A 15,821-nucleotide genomic window follows, 5' to 3' on the forward strand; every position below is an offset into this window, starting at 1 on the left:
TTTCCAAAGTCAAGTAAATAAGTTCTCACAGAAAGATTAGCAGTTAGGCTGCTGTGGCACCATTTTAATCAACTCAAGCTGCATTTTATGCTATTTTCTACCTATTTCCATGTGTTTGCATACAATAGCTGTCAGACTTACAGGCCTGTAATGGCCATCAGACTCCTCCTCTGACTTTTCTTAGCTATAGAAATAATGTTCACTGTTCTCTGCTCGTATGGTATTGTTTTGTTCCCATTATGGACACACAGTATGGTGGAGGTATTTAAAAGAAGGAAAATCTAGAATAGCTCAAATCCTGCAGGAGTTCTCTATCTGAACTTTCAAAGTATTCAGGAGTTTGTTGTACAAACCCTTCACAGGATCAGGTTTGACATAAATATCAAGCTAGCATTGCACCAGCGTGTTTGTCAGTGCAATAATAATTCTCTACACAAAGACAGCAAGGGTTTGTCTATCCAAGTTTATTTTAAAAGCATACAATATGGAGGGACTTAAAAGTTGGGGGATGTTATTAGCTTTTATCTTGGTATCTGTATGTTGCATACTATGTCAGCAAATTGGAAATAATGTACCTTTAATAGCTTACTAAACAAACATTATCAGAGAGTGTCAAATGGAAGTAAAAAGAAAAGTTAAGGAGCAGTTACCATAATTCATTTTCAGCACTCAAAGGCTTATGTGGGACTTACTTAGTACAGAAGTGTAAGAATGTTAGTAAGTAAAACCTGTGGGTAGCATGGTGACCCAGCCAGCGGGCACTGTGGTTCTGGGGTGGCGGTCTGAACCCCTCGGTCACAGCCTGGGCCCTGGACATGGAAATATACACAGTACTAACCAGAAGCAAAGTGCATGAGGATTGCTGTGTAACTTCAGTTCATTGCTGTTGTTGATGCTGCAGATCAAATCAACATTTATTTGACTAAAGGATGTTTAACATGATGAAATGGGCTCTAATTATAATGTGCTGAAAGAGCTGATGAAAATTTGTCTGCTTTCTGCTTTTAATTTAGCTTGAGGCACTGGAAAAGAAATCCAGGGGGTGGAAAGAATTTCTTCAGTCACAGTAATAGCTTTATACGTATTCCTCAGAAAACTTCCTTGTCTTTTCTTGGTGTTTCAGGCCCTGTCTTAGCACAGCACAACAATGCATATTTGACCACGATGATACGACAAGTCTCAGTGAGATCAGGGATGCACTTGAAAGCAAGTGTATGTTGTATGTACTTTGGCTGAGTTTGGAGGGAGGCAGGTCCCAGTATTAGACTTTGGATTCATTTTTTCTAAATCATGTCAGGCAAACCTGTATCAGGTTGGCTCCTTTTAGCTTCCTATTTGTCCACACTTCTCTCCAAGGCAGAAATTCCCAGGTACATGCAACGAGCGATATTGTCTTTTTGCTGGGACTGTTTGGTGTCTGTTCTGTGAAGCAATGTTTCAGTATGCACACCATAAAACTATACTGGGTGATCTTTGGGGTTTTTTCCTCTCTAAGCCACGTCACATTGCAAACGTACATGTAGTTTGTTCTCCTCTTTCACTTCAAGTTCTCCATTACCCTTGATGCTCGTCATTTTTCTGTAAGCCTTTTGGAGCTTTCCAGTGCTCTCACTGTCTTGTTCAGCAAGTGTTCTCTCTTTAAATGTTCCTTCCAGGCTAATGCCAACAATGCATATAATATATAGTTTGTTTCCTCTGCTACGTCATGAATTGTAACCTTGTCTTTTGAGGATTCAGCCCCAAAGTGTCCAGTGTCCTCAGTATTCAGGAGGGCACATGAGATCATGCTGTAGGAAGAAGTTGCATTGGTTTCTACAGGGCTCTCTGCATGGTGAAACCAAACACCTGGGTGGGTCCCTTGCCATCTGATCCATCAGGATTGGCCTTGACCCATCAGCGATCATGGAGCTTGAGGGTTGGGAGCACAGCACCAACTCTGCACCATTCCCCTGCAGAAGACAGTTTTCCCCTTGAGACTGAACCTCGAGATGTCCTGATAGTGCTGGGCATGGCATAGTCACCCCCCAAAAAGTCAATCCTGAGATGCTTTCTTCACAGCTCAGCACTGAGCCTCCGAGAGCGCAGCCAAAACGCTCCCCCAAGAGGCTCTGAGGTCGTGTTGATGCAGGTGGTATTGCAGAGGGGGGACGGAGGAGAAGGTGGGTTGCTGAGCCAGGGGTCAGGAAGAGAGAAGAGGTTGGAGATGCAGGCCAATCCAGAAAAATGTGGGTACTTTCCACCAGAAAACTGGCATCTGACCAGACAATCCTTGGGTCTGCTTGGAGAGGGTATTAGTGCTTCCGCTCTTGCTGCAGGGCTCTTTGGCTCCCAGGTATTGCTAGATCATTTCCAGAGTTGTTATTGCAAAGTAATATTCACACAAACTGATCTGGGAGGCAAAAAAAACCTCTTCAGCTTGGGTACGTGACCCATGGTGATGTTTAATCAGCTTTGTAAGGTATATGTTGTATCCTACTGTTACAAATAAATAAATAAAGCTTCATATAAAAAAGACCCTCTGGGTAGGTTTATTTCAATATTTCTTCTATTTATAGCTTTTTGTGAAAAATGGCCATTGTTTTGCCAAGTATTCTGTAGAGCTTTTAATTATGCATACTGGCATTTAATGCAACTTTTTTGGTTAACTAGTAGCAGGCATTTCTGATGTTTTCAAAGGGATAAATGCTGACTTAATGCAACTGAACTTGCTGCCTGTAAGTGTGTGTTGTGGCATCTCATTTTACTTGTTTTCCTTTAGAAGAATGGGACAGAAATCAAATGCAAATAAAACAATACTGACAGTGGTGTTTGAGTAAACTTGGACCCAGAGGGAGCATGTGAAATTTTGGCCATCAGTCTGAGCACGGGCCAGCTGATCTTTTTCTGGAATTTGTTGGCTTCTTTTTACATAAAAAATTATATTGTATACAACTATTCACATAATAATAATTAAAAAATGGAAATACATAACCTATTTTAACCATATAGACACGTACCATACAAAAGAAGAAGCCCGGAAAGTTCCTATTTGCTTCTCTCTGCATCTTCTGTAGACATCTGAGTAATACCTTTTGCTCTCTGCATTCCCTGAAGCTGCTGGTGCTCTGTGCCTCTCCTCCCCTGTGACTGTGCGGGAGCTCTTGGTGTTTGCACAGACCGAGCAAGCTGATGAGAGGTAGGTGTCTGCCCTGCAAGGACACCAACCAGGATCGGGTCCTTATAGTTCTGTGCATACCAATACATGTGTTCCTATCTCAATTAATTGGGGCATTTTGTAGCAAAATATATTTCACCTGTAAGTTTGGCAGTATACCAAATATTTATGGTCATTTAGTTTCTCTCTCTCTTTACTTAGGGGTATATTCTCTTGAGTTCTCATGTTATTCCTGTATTTTTGCAGTTTAACTGTTAAATGTAACCATTAATATCCTCTGAAAATAATTTGCAGTTTGCCAATTGGGTGCTGAACTTCAGCCACTTTTGTGTTCTGTGTATGAAATATATCATTATAAGACGCTTTCCTGAAATGTGAAAATTTCGGCCTGTGTTTAATCTCCCTCAGAGCTCCAGCACAGTTATTTCGAGTTCAGCTTGCAGTTTATAACTCTGCAATCCTTTTTTTGAAGAGCTGCTAATGAATTATTCTCCATCCTATGACTGCGGAGAAGTATATTCGTGCCAAAACCATAATACTTTGTTCTTCTCTTTACTAAATTGAATGCTGTTTTTGCAGAGCATTTCTCCAGTTTTCCTACAGGCATGCATATTAATAAGAGTAAAGTTGTGCCCCTAAATCAGCCTTAATCAAGTCATTTAATGAAGGTCAGGGTTGTTTAACATGAAGTCAGAGGAGTCCAAAGAAATGAATACATGCAGATGGTAAAGAGGAGAGCTGTAATACAACGCTGAAAGCGTGATAGTTCAAGCTGTGAAAACGTTAACTCTAGGAATAGCATTTGTATTATTGTTGTCCTGTTCTACAAGCAAATATAAAAAAAAGTGTGTTATTACACCAATAAACTCAATATTAAATCCTTTTTTGCTAATAATCTGAATACCCAGAATTAAGTCCTTTGGAAACTAAGTGGTTTCTCAAAATGACCAGCCTGTTTGATTATATTTTTATATAGGTGCACACTCATATACATTTTCTTAAGAGTGACTTTATTCAGGTTTGTTGCATAATTTCCATTCTTCACTGTATATACACGTGAAAAAAATGCAATCAGTGGTTGGAAAAAAAATAGAAGTCCCACTGGGTCACATATTCATGTCACTTCTCATTATCGAAAGTGACAATGTATGTATTTAAAAGTGCTGATGTGATCACTGGAATGACTATTACAGATCAGCCTAATTCAGATTTTCTAAAAACCTGCGTGAAATCTGGGTATTTATCATATGTGTGCCAGTTAAAATCAGTACAGGTAATTGAAGTTGTGAGAATTCTTCAGGCACTGGCTTAAAGAAGCTTTGCACATTTTCTTTGCATATGTTTTCATCTACGGTAGGCCAGCTATAAAAAAACAAACCAACACCAAACCCAAACCAATGCAAAGAGAATACAAACACTAGTGAGGAATATTAGACCAATCTGGCATGCTAATGAAATCCTTGCTGAAATTCCTTCCTTTCCTCTCCCCTCTTAATTTTTCGAGTACATCTTCTCATAAATTACCCTGATTGCTTGACTGCTGAGATACTTCTTTCCACAAGAGTCCAAGGTTTTAAGGGGTAGGTATAGGTCATATTTTTCCATAGGCATAGAACAAGCCATAGAACCACACAGTGTGATTTCTGCATCAGAGTGACTATTTGAACTGTATCATCTTTTCAGAAAGAAAGTCAGCCTCAGCTTTAAGCTGCAAGTGATGGCAAGGCTACTGCATCTCTACCGCATCTATGTATAAGCTGACCCAGAAGTTAGATTCTGATCTGAAATTCTTTATCCTCAGCTTCAAAATGTAAACTGTCGTTATGCTTTTATTTTCCACAGCCTGTTACGCTAAAAAAGATGTCTGCTACTGGAAATTTTTCCAAGTGTTCTTTAAGAGATCACTTCATTATTTTTAGCATTGTAAAGACATTTCCACACTTCTGTAACCCCCCAGAATAATCTGGTTATTATGTGTATATTGAATACATTAATTTGCTTTATTTAAAAGGGGATAATAATAATAAAAAGATTAAAATACTGAGTGATCTTCCCTGCCCCACTCAGCCCAACACCTGGTCAGTCAGAGTTTTTACACCAAATTTTATACCTTTCTTCACAAGTAGAACAATAACCTCCTCTGAATTTAAACTTAATTTTGAAGTTCTGAACGCTGGCTCCCTAACAGGAAACATCGTCTTATACCAGCATCTGGGGTGAGCTCAGGTTGTGCTCTATGGTCCAATCCTTACTCTACAAGCCACCATACATCTCTATATTGCAAGATTCATCTATGTGAAGCTAAGTCAAGACAGAGGCCATCAAAGCAGAAAGTGTTATTAATTAGTAATTAGATTAATAAATGAACTGAGTAGGAAGAATTCTTTAATTCTGCATTGAGCCTTTCTTTTAAAATATAGGGTGGTTTCCTTGCAGCAAAGCCATAAGGAAAAAAAAAAAAATAAACATGTGTTAATTATACTACTGGACCTGCTTACTTGTCAAAACTATTTTTACAGTATTGCTTCATTGTTGAGGGCTAGTGTACTTCACCAGCAAGTGGCAGAACATGTCCTAAGTAGGGATTTTCCATTGCATGCCACAATTACAGACAATTGACATTTCATTATAATAACCAGCAAACTTTCATGAAATAAATGACACCTGAGTAAGTTTCATAACGTTTTGCCTCGCCCTACCCTGGAATGCATCTGTGCTGTGTGAAGGCTAGGAACGGTTCTGGTGATTGGAAACAGAATTATTCGAACCCAGGAGAGCGCGGAGGTTTCCCTGAGACAGGCTGCACTAGCTAGCTCGCGAGCCGTTCGCAACGGCTTTGAGAACTATTTACTACGTGCAGTTCTGAATACGATTGCAGGAGCAAAATGGTAGTCTGTGTGGGGATTGAATGTTTGCATCCAAAACTTTCTTTGTTTCCTGGGTCCGATTCAAGCGCACCTTGCATTTTTACCAGCTCTCTGCTTATGTCAGTGAACACAAAGCGGAGGCGATGCTGCCAAATCAGAATTGTTTTGTAGAGAAGTGCAGGAATTGCGCCACTTTTTTTTTTTTTTTTTGTGGTGCCTGTGGTTTGAGCAGCAGCAGGCAAAGCTGTTTGCCTGTGTGAACTCGTCATTTCATTATACAACTGTCTGTTGTATATTTGCTTGCTTCGTGACCAAGTCCAGCTAAACTCCTAAGAGCACGCAAACAGTGTGCTGAAAGAGTTCGGGTTGCAGATGTCTCTGGCTTTGAGTAGTGACGTGTAAAGATACAGTGCAAGAAAGATGCATAAAGGTACGTGTTCCACCAAGGATGGTAGAACTGTGTTCCCATAGACTGAGTTTCCCCTAAAAGGCCTCTCAGCTCACTTACCTCTTTCACCTACACAGTCAGTAACGTGGAAGAAAAGTTTTCTGCATTCAAAGGGCAAAAAGTAATGACAGAGAAAACGGATTTGTACCATATTGATCCTGGCTGGAGTGGGATATGCTACTGTCACAGTATATATTGAGACTTGTCTCCTACATCATCACCTCTCAGTACCCTCAAAACTATTCTACCCGGCTGTCCTCCTTCACACTTACCTGCTCACCTCCTGGATCTTACTTTGCAGTAGAGTACAGCTGGAGATGAGGAACTATCCTTTAACGCTTCTTGTTCTTCTTCCGCTCTGCCAGGGAGGAACAAACCCTTGCAACTGCAGCAGTCCGCTTGACTGCTGTGTATTGGGATCACAGGAAACATGGGCAGTGTCTGTAAGATGTTTCAGATGTTTAATTGCTGCATAGTGGCAAGAATATTTCTACAGTGTAACTGGATAATCTTTATTAGGTTCCTGGAAATCCCGTTGTTTTCTGCCCATTCTCAGTTTTGCTGTTTTTTAACAAGGTGTATTAGACCACGGAGCTTGTTCATCTTAAATGTAGTGAACAACTTAACAGTTCTGACATCTGAACTTTAGGGAACCCTTAGGAACTCTTAATTGCTCAGCTTAAAAAAAAAATAATCAAGGCCCAGCACAGAACAGATGTATGGTAATAAACTTATCTCATAATGTCAAATGATCAAACAGTGGATTCTTTTTTACATTTAAATATATAAGACTTTCCATTAAGGGGCTTTGTTGACTCTGATAACAGTTTCACAACCATTAAGTTTATTTCTACAGCTATTTGTTAAAAGCTAATACGAAAAATAATAGAATCTAATTGAGAAGCAAAGCAAACAGAGCAGAGCCTAGGATGTTTCAGTTAATAAGCAATAGAGATTGTATTGATTTCATTTTATAAACAACATTAATCCTCAATAACAATTAAAGTGTAGACAGGTTGCTTGTTTAAGTTATCAGATAAGATGGCCTACTCAGGTATATATATGGGGTAGTAATTTGAAAAGGATATGAGGATTCAAGAAGCTATTGATCTATCCATCATGCGCCTGTGTCATGAGAAATGTTTTTGGTGAGGTGCAGTAGTTCTTCAAACCACTGCTGCTCAAAGACTGGCAGTGCAAACGTTCCTGCTGCTGGAAGACATCGCAAGCCTGAATGAAAGTAGTGGAGTTTCAAATGTAGCTTTAAGTATTTTCCCCAAATTATAGAGATTACTGAAATAAGGTGTCAGATCTTGTCTGCTGCGAGTACAGACAGTGGAAGTGAGCACTTGCAGCCTCAAAGCAGAATCTGTGTTTAAGGCTGTGGGAAGGTTTGGTCCTGGGTATCCTCTGCTGGCAGAAAACGGCAAAAGCTGTTCCTGAGACACTTCTGATCCTAAACCAGAAGCGGGATATAATCCCCCTTCTAGCTGGTGGCTTAGAACTATAAGGAAGGCTGGAAAATAATGATGCAAGTGCAAACCTCTAGAAATGTGAAGAAAAGCTTTTTGCATCTTAGATAAAGGAGAGCAGTGCAATATTCACAGCTCTGGTGCTGGCAGGTGTTTATTTGCAATGACTCTGTGTGCTAGGTGGTGACTGAAAGTTCCTTAAGGTATGTCAGTGTAACTGGCTGTGGAGGTGCTCCTTTTGTTTACCTGATGGTGTAACAGTGGCTGTGAAGAGCAGCAGATCAGACCCCAGTGTGGCCGGGCTGCCCTCTTTTATTCCTCTGGGAAGTCCAGACCTACCTCGGTTCCTAGCCCGCGCTGAAGCCCATGCTATCCCATCGCGACTGCTGCCAGTTCCTATGCAAGCTTGCTGAAAGCTGGCTGGGTAGATGTGTTGTGCTGCCCTAGTGCCTTCAGCTCTAGTGTGGACATTAAAATGGAGCTGTGCAGCCGCAGATTGGGCTGGCTTTGGCTGAGGGCCTCCAGCACAATCAAAATAGCTGGCAGCTTGGTACTTGCCTTGTGTTTAAGCTGTCTGAGTTCATGAATAAGCTGCTCTCTTCATCTCACCCTCTGCAGGACCTGACCCAATGGCTTGCTATCAAAATGCCTAATTGGCCACGCTCTGCACGCAGCTTCATGTGGAAAGGTCATTTGACACATCTGCGTTTAGTGCAAGGACCCATGGCACAAAAGCTTGGGGTCAGGTTCCTCCTCTGTTGCAGGGGACGTGGAAGTTGCATCTTGTTCTGTTGGTAGTGGTAGGACTTGACTTGCTGTTCTCCTGCTGAAATTGGGCTGATTTTTAGGGACTAGTTCAAAATCCATTAGATTAAAAAGCAAGGAGATTCAAAGTAAGAAGGAGATTGAGTGGATTCTGTGATCTCATTTAACCACTGGTATGGGAGAGAAGATACTTTGATGTCAGTTCCCATTTTATTAAAACATACAGCACAGAAGTGTGAAATGGGCAGTAGAACAGGGACTGACACTCGTTTCCTCTACCCAGGTGAATGTCCAAGAACCTACGCATACACTCTGGCCAAGAAAATACCTGGTTATTCCAAGTAGTGTGGAATAGCTTCCACAAGAAAGGAAGACATTGATCCCCAACTGCCTTACAGGCTCTTCAGGAGAATTAATTCAAATCCTTTTGTGGTGGTGAGGGAAATGGAGCCCATTCCTCTGTGGATGTGGGTGAGGTCTCTGGTTCTGAGTCAGGTGGACAAACCAGGTGTAACCTCCTCCAGCTGCGCCTTGAGAAAAACAGCACGTGCTCCTACCTCTGTACCACAGTCTGACTGTAGCACCAGGTTTGGAAAGCCCTGCAGGGTGTCCTGTCTTCTAGGAAAAGGTGGGAGTTAAGACAAGGTCTTCTCAACAGCAGTTTCTGTTCTGTAGAAACCCTAGTCTGTGATAAGAGTATGTTTGGACCATCTTAAACCAGAAAAGGCCTTTGCTCTAGGAGGTTCTCTGAGAGGGGTGTGTGAGGGGAAGGCATTTTAATTCTTTCTGAGCCGCTGTCTGCAGGATCAAACTCGTGACTTTCAAGAAGTGAAGTAGGGCCATGCTAGAAGCTTGTAGTTTAACATTCTTTGTCCAAGATAAAATGCATTGCACTGTAGCAAAATCACCTTCTAAAATGGAGCAGTAGGCTGCATTTATTTGTATTCTGTTTGTTTCATATATATGATTAATTAAAATGAGCAATACAGATTGTTGGAATTAAGCGATGACTGAGATATAAGCTAGCAAATAGACATAAATGGAAGCATTTACTCCAAGTACATATCTGTTTATGATAAGGTTGCTTGGATTTAGCAGAGCAGAGACTAGAAAAGATGGTAACAAAAAGCAACCAAAGAACCTGTCTGTCTTAAGGCAGAAGCTTGCAGTTGCCCTGGGTAAAAATTTCCTGTTAACTTTTGTAGTCCTTGGAGAGTAGCCGACTGTCATCAATTCCTGGTCAATATTTGAGTAATGCTCTTTGGCAAGTCACACCATTTGCTATTTGCTCGATCAATGTATAATAGCCCAATGACTCAATATTATAAAACTCAATGACCTGTGAAACTTCAACATTTACATTTCTGTTAAAAACTCAAATAGTTCTTTATTAGTAGGAACTCAAGCTAAAATGCCAATCAGATAAGCATGATGACAATTATTAGCTATTTTCTTAGTCGCATTAAGACAGATTCTAGTGCTTTTTCTAAAATTGAAATGAATGAAACTACTCACAGGGAAAGACAAAACCTCATCATACATTTGACAGATTAAAAGATGTGGAGGTCAGAATCTGTCTGAGGCAACCTGTCTGAATTTTCTTGGTTTATTCATCCTGCTTACTAATGCATGTTGTAGTTGTACCCGAGTGGGCATAAAATATTTATTGTCCTATAGCGGGAGTCAAATGTGTCACGGGAACTCTCTGCATGAACCTCATTTCGTCATCTGGTTATCAATGTCTGCACAGCTTTGCTGGGTTTTAGGGTGGTAAACATACTAGGAGATGAAATCCTGACCCCACGGAAATCAAAGTAAAGCTCCCAAGGGACAATATCCCGGTCCTGGTGGGGAATATACATGCCTTCCATTTACAGCCTGTTTCCTTTATGCTCGCTGGCTCCTGGCAGCACAGAAGCAGAGCATAGGCAGAGCATAGCATAGGCAGGAGGACCAGGGCAGCTGCTGCTAGGCTGGGTGCTCGTGCAGGCACCCTGCCTCCGTGCAGTGGTGCCAGCCTCTGAAAACACATTTCTGCCGACTGGGTACTCCCAGTATGTTCTTGTGCAAAGTCTTGTGCAAAGTGGAAACTTAAACTGCTACCGTAGGTGGCTTACATTGTTTAAAGCTATGTGTTCGACTCCTGAAAGCATTAAAAACACTGAGGTGGTCCACGAGGTGATCTTGGTTCTCAGATGGTTACAGCTGCAGTTAATGCTCGGTCGTAGATTGTGTCAGCACTTTAATCCATTTGAGTGTAAGATCAAATGAGTGATATTAAACTATTTACTGTCAAACACAGTTTGTAGACACCCAAGAGTGCCCACACCAGCAGGTACAACAGAGATGCAAGCAAATGTCTGTCTCTCATCTGTTGTAATTCACAACCTCTAAGCTCAGAGACAGGTGCTGTGGTGTTGTGAATGTCCTACATCAAACATGGGTACTGATTTGACCTACTGGCTTTAGGTAGAAAGTTCAGGTACATTAACACATTAGTGTATGAGAGTTACATCCTAGAGTGGCAAGTCTGTGTTAATAAACAGATTTAGGTGTATTTGGACATTGCCACACATTGAAATTACTTTTTCCCCCCCTCTAAGTACATTGGATTGAAGAATCATCAGCAAGCTAGCTCATAGACATGTCTGCCAGAACAACTGTTTTGACAAATATTCTTATTTATTTTTCCTATTAAGAAACTCTTTGGCAATCTATCAAGATTGGGTTCAGTTATGAAGTGAAATTACTAATAAGAAAAAAGAAGCTCTTAGTAATAATCTGACCTAATTAATGGTGAGGGCTGATAATAAGAAACACTCTGCTAACCATTGGGGTACAGCACTTGGAAGATTTAAAGAAAGAAAGCTAGCAGAAGATGTGATATAGGATGAGAGAAGCTCTCCGCTGGCCAAGGCTGAGTTTCCAAGGCGGGTAAATGAAGCACATGTTAGGTACCCAAGTGAGCAGTGGTCACAGCCCACAGGGTCGAAATCGGGGAGCTTCAGCGATTGCTCCTGTACTCTGCTCCCAAACCCTCTGTGGATCAGGAATAGTTGAGATAGGTGAGGCATTTCAAATAATACACAAGAGAAAAATATTATCTGACTGCAGACAGCAGAAGACAGAGAAGATTTATCAGTCTCCCAGTATCTCTGAAGAGCTTTTCTAGCAATTTCAGCTGATTCTGACCGCGTTGGCCATGGTACGGCACCTCTGTTCCAGCAGTGCTGTGTGTCCCTCCCTTGGCATAATGGGCTTAGTTTACCTTGCACTGTATGAATGCTCTGTAAACATTTGTGTATATGTAAGTGCAGGTTGTTACATGCACTTACTACCTGAAGCAACTAAGAGCAACTGTTGGGTCACTATTTGCATGAAGAATGTGTGTGGGTTTATCATTATGCAAAAGGTATCAGACGCACCTACTAGAACAAATGAAACATTTCTAGAAAAAACAAACCTGTCTTTTGCTGTAGTGAGTATCTGAAGTCTTTTCTCTTGCATATTGTGCTATTTCGCCACACTTGGAATGTCAATACTGGCTTGGGAAAGTTTGTCTGCCCCATTTCATGCAACTGTTAAAACAAATGCTTGGAAGCAAATTAAATCTGAAGCAATGTGAGGATGGGCTAAAGAGGGAAGGGAAAACAAAGGTTATGTCAATACAGTACAGTGCTGCACAGAGCCAACACATTAGTATTCCTAAGCAGTGCTGTACAGTTGGATGTAGCTACATTAGGTAACTTCTTAAACTACCTCTGTACCACTGGTGCTTGCTTGTCAGAGCTTGGTGGCAATGCAGCTCGGCAACATCACAGCAGTCCTGTCTGTCTTGCATGGTAGTTGCACTGTGGTTACCCTGCCACATTTCTGTTTTAGATGTTTCACTAACACATGGGATAGCTTTTGATGGGGAGGAAACCAGGCTCACGTGTCCAGGAGGCGACCCTGGCTCCCAGCTCCCTCCGAGGGCAGCCCTCTGCACGAGTCCCTGCCCAGCTCCAAGGCAGCCTCACGCTGCACCGGAGGAACATACCCTGCTTTCCTTCCCCCCTTTCGTACGTATGGAAGGGGGTTGTGTCATTCTGGGAGTAAAAGCATGCTTTGGAGGCTAAAGTTCAATTTACCCTGCCTACCTTTTATTTGTTCTGCTTGCACTGCAGTAAATGTAGTCTCACCCACAGCCTTTCCATTTAGGAAGTTGTGAGGCTGTTCGGCCTTGTAAAAGAAGCTCTGTTAATTGTATTATGTTGAATGAGAAAACTGGAGCTATCAATCATATAAAAAGAATTAACAGGGTAGCCCTCTTGGGAATAAGTAATGAAAAAGCCAAGCAGTACAGAAGGCAAACCAAAAACGTTGTTCATTATCCTAATTATTTGAAGGACATGAACAAAAGTACATGGACATTGAAATAACAGTGACTATGAAATAAAAGGAAGAGTGAAGCTGTGAATGACAGTTTAGGATAAGGTGCAATAAGTAGCAGCGTGTTCAATATATTGATAGATAAGATATAAAGAGAATTGTGGCTTTTATTACTGCTCAGTGTGTGTGTTGTTTGGCACTACATTTGCTGTGCATGGATGAAACAGGGTCTAATAACTGGTACAACCATAATAGGTAATTTACCGCCAGTGTTTCTCATTGCAAATGTAAGAATTTGCTTCGTATAGTATCTGTGCATTTCTGCATACTGTTCTGAAATATGTTTTCATTGGCGTGAGAGGAATACACCTAGAGCCCTGAAGCTGCTACAGTAATCTCCTATTTCTCAACCAGTGCCCTAGTGATGTGTCATTTTGTCTTGGTTTCCTCACCTGGATCACTTTTTTTCTACCTAAGCACCCTTTGACTTCCATGCAGTGCTACAAAAAATATTTAGAGTTGAGCATAAGGAGAGCTATTCAAGTGATACAGACTGACAAATCAAATTCTCGACCTCTTGATATAAAAAAAAAACCACACACAGACACAGACACAGACACACACACAGACACACACACTCTCTGTCTCTCTTTCTCTAGCATGAAAATTATACATTTATTAAGAATATATATCTTGTTTTCTTTCTATGCTGTTGTGGCATGGCAGGTATCTTCTACTGGCTAGGAAATAAAATGAACTGTTCTTTTCTCTAATTTCTTGCCCCTCAAAGCGGAAGATAAAGGGAGCACTTGCACACAGCGTAGCTAGTTGCTGGTGTTGGTAGTGCAGCGTGTTCCTCGATGAGGTTCCCACCTGTGCCATTGCATTCTCCACAAATACTATTGAGGACTGTCCAGGAAAATCTGGAAGAATCACCTTACCTTGGCTTTGCTAAACTGTTTGATGGTGAACCTACATTTCTTTGTAGAAAGCAAAAAAAAGATGGAAAGGCAGTGAGAGGGAATCTCGCATTCTTCTGCTTTTGGTACAGTTTGCATTTTTCAGCTGATAATACAAATAATGAAAAAAAGCTGAGTCCTGCCTTGCTTTTACTCCAAAGCATTAAATCCTCTAGGCTTTCAAACAGCCAGGACAACTCCATTATAGTGTTTACATTTCATTCCTCTAGCTTAGATTTTTATGTACGAAGTTCTGAATTGTTAAATGTCTCTCGTCATCTATTATCTTAAAATTAGACCTTTAATCACTACAGGTTCCCCCTGTGGTTAGGAAGCTAGTAATGGGGCTAGGAAGTGCTGATGTAGTAATATCCTCTGTTCGGATTACAAATGTCATTTTAGCTTTGATTATAAAGGAACAGAAGGATTATACTGGTGCATCTTTGTGGATGTATCACTAATGTGATGATTGTTATATTTTTAACTACTCTTTTTCCTATGCTTATGTTATACAACGTACCACTGATTCCCTCCTTAACAGATGGGAGACGTTTTCCATTTGGCCGTTTTGGTTTTAGCATAGTTATTTTAATTTCCTAACAACATATTAGCTGTTGTTTCTTGTCTATGAATTTCAGGGACCAACCAGTGTGGTCAAATATCTCCCATCACATCACTTGATACAATACAATATTCCTTTCTTTGACCCTTCCCGTCTTCTCTCCAAATGATACTCTCCTACTGTCTCTTGATGGAAACTTCTGCAGTGCTGTCTGAGGAAAGGGAAAATCCCAACACACATGTGCACACCAGCAAATACCAGAAGTACCTTCTCAAAAATGCTCTCAGGGACTTACTCTTAACGCAGATCACAGAAGCTGAAATCATCCTCTCTTTTAGGGCTAATTACATCCCTTATATAAGTGGAGGCAGCTGGTTTGTTTTTTTTTTCCAGCTTCTTCAATTCCTAGAAGGTTCCTCTAGCTCATTGCCTATCAGGTTACTGTTGCCAAGGGGTTTACAGCTGTACTCGGAGAGGATAATCTACTATCAGTCATTTCATCTGTACGATCACATGTAAACTTGGTTTCTTGAGGACTGCTTTTTTTTTTTTGCCATTTCTGACATCCTGCCCTCCATCATCTGGATGCTTTTGAAAGGAGGGAGTTATTAGAAGTTACACAGGACAAGTTCTCATGCTCAAGAAATGCACTCATAGCTTGGCTTCAGCAGTGACGGGGGGATAGGGGTGAGGGGGCTTTTCTTCTGGCTGTGAGCTGTCATCTGTGTAAAATGCATCTTCTTGGTATAGGGTGCTTAAAGGCAGGAAAGGCACCTTGTATTCCAGTTCTTTATTATGCCAGTCATGTTGGAGGGCTGAATTCGAGCTGTGGTAGGAAACCTCTCTTTTTCTATTCAACAGAAAGTGTTTAGACAGTTTGAAGAACTCTTGTCTCCCTTCCTCTATTTGAGCTCAAGTCTTCAATTAGATGTAATTGAAAAAGGTAGAGTAAATGGCAGGTGCCTGCCTCTTTGGAAGGTGTAATTATGACTAGCTTGCAGACTTGGAATTTTGATGACTGAATAAATAAAGAAGACAGATGTGTTTGTGTACACACTGACAGCAGTATTGACAGGATGACACAGGGACATTTGTAGCTCTGTAGTCTGTAGAATGAGGGGGAAAGTGAGGGGTTTGGGCTACTTTCCCCCTCCTATTTAGAAAATGAGCATCTGTTCTCTCCCTCTTCATGTCTATGGATGAGGTGAATTTCTATTGTGCCT

The sequence above is a fragment of the Falco peregrinus genome, chromosome 3 (genome assembly GCF_023634155.1).
Source record: "Falco peregrinus isolate bFalPer1 chromosome 3, bFalPer1.pri, whole genome shotgun sequence".
NCBI lineage: Eukaryota > Metazoa > Chordata > Aves > Falconiformes > Falconidae > Falco > Falco peregrinus.